Source organism: Notothenia coriiceps, unplaced genomic scaffold, assembly GCF_000735185.1.
Source record: "Notothenia coriiceps isolate Sejong01 unplaced genomic scaffold, NC01 NC01_scaffold00037250, whole genome shotgun sequence".
Lineage (NCBI taxonomy): Eukaryota > Metazoa > Chordata > Actinopteri > Perciformes > Nototheniidae > Notothenia > Notothenia coriiceps.
The window spans coordinates 8,545,456-8,547,617 of record NW_011369951.1 but is presented as its reverse complement, the minus strand read 5'-3'; positions in this window follow the sequence as shown (position 1 = coordinate 8,547,617).

Below are 2,162 nucleotides of genomic sequence, written 5' to 3'. Positions count from 1 at the left end.
ATAACACCCTTCATCCAGATGAGGATCCCTCCGCTACACTTTGGGATCCTGATCGACCGACGAAGCTCCATTAAAATCTATATATTTTTGGTGAATTACTGAGTTTAGGCACGTTAATAACGTTTTAATGAAGTTGAATACAGTATATTCATATGTGTCAGTGATTTCATGTCAATTTGGCGAACATAAACATAAATGATCGTGGTGAAGATGATGATTAAATTAGGATTAAAAATCGAGAGCCGGGCTGCATTTCCTCCCGTTCGTTTTTTTTTCTCCGAATAACACAATTATTTTACTAAATAACAACATGGTGCTGTTTTGTAAATGATTAAATGTCTCTTATTTAGCACAGTAGTATGATATCCGTGACATATGGATCTTAACAAAGTTCCGCTGTACATCCAGCGTACTGTATGAGACTTTATTTCACATGAGCTCCAGTGTGGAACCCCACTTCACCCCCTGGTGGATCAATGATCCATTGCAGCTGGCTTCATTATAATTACATTTATCTATCACGGGGGCGGTCTCAAGTCAAGCTGGAGGTTTTCCCTTGAGCAAGGGCAGATCACGTACCAATCACGGCCCTCACGTTTCAAACTGTCTGAAATGAATCGCTACATCTGTAGGCCTACGTTTTACGTTTTGGCTATAGGCTGTTGCTAAGTAACGCAAAAGTAATGTAAAGAGTAATGGAACAATTAGAGTAATATATTACTGTTTTTAAAGAAATGACTAATGTGTAATACATTACTTTTTTTGAGTAAAGACCCCATCACTGGTTCTGTCTGATGCTGAAATAAAGAAAAAGTAACCTGTGGATTCTTAGCCCTACCGCCCCGAGAGGATGTGTCAGCAGAATATTTGTTCTCATCCTGAATCAGCCTCTCTACTTCCTGTCTGATGCTCCACGTCTGGTTGGGGGGGTCTGGAGAGCTGGACAGGAGGCTAGCCAATCCCGTGCCTCCATTCATCTCTGGAACAGGGTCAGTCTGTCCTTGTCTCTTGAGTATGGACTCTGGAAAAGTCGTTTGAAAGGGGCAGGATGTCTGCTCTTGTATGAATCCCACAGCACTGGGTTCATTAGAAGGAAAGAGAAAACAAGATCAAAACTGCTTTAAAACATTTGGTGTTACTGTAATGAGGTTTGGAGGAAAGCAGCAAACATTTTTTATGGTACAATGTTGGATATTCCTAGGTTGAATAAAAGACTGAACAAACAGATAGACAACACATATTAGGGGTAATTTCATGTTAAGCACAAACATTCACACAGGCTGGTGGTACACAGTAGGGCTGCAACGATTAGTCGACATAATCGACGACGTCGATCATAAAAATTTGTCGTTGGGACAAAACGTTGGGTTACGTATTGTAACCCTAGCTATATAAGCACAGGCTCCGCCCTCTACTGGACTCTATGGGTACTACCTCTCAACCATACTATGCGAGCATTCATCATCTGAGATATTTATAACCGTAGCCGAATGCGCGCGCAAGCCCACCGTATATAAGGCGGCCTCGCCTCCTGGCTGTCACCCTACACTTCTCATCAGCGAGCAGCATAGGACAGACAGGGTCCCGAGTAAAGGGCTCCGCCTCCGCCTGTGCTTATATAACTAGGGTTACAATGCGTAACCCACTGTTATATCTCACACAGGCTCCGCCCTCTACTAAACTCTATGGGTACAGTGGCTGGAGCCCTGATTCGTAAACGCCCTGTCGTCCAACAACATTGAGTCACCACACTGCCCCTGATCTGCTTTTTTTGGTTAACAGCCACTGCACCGCAACCTCCTCTCCTCCGGTTGTGACCGGGGAGATGTGGGGGCCGCAGTTTACCTGGCTGATAGGGCACACTCAGACACGCTTACCTTGTGAATAGTGCGCCTGGAAAACAGTGAGCTGTATGGGGCTTACTGCGCACCATGTTTCCCGGGTCCCCAAGGAGCATGGGAAAACATAAGTGCATCATGTCCAGGGGGGGGGGTCAGATACCTGCTGACCCCAGCCCTGCATGGGGCCAACAGTGCACCATGTTTCCCGGGTCCCTAAGGAGCATGGGGAGAACGTAAGTGCACTATGTCCAGGGGGGGACCCACACCGGCTGTTGTTATGCCTGCTGTGACGTTACATTACTCCGTTCTCCGCTTGTAATT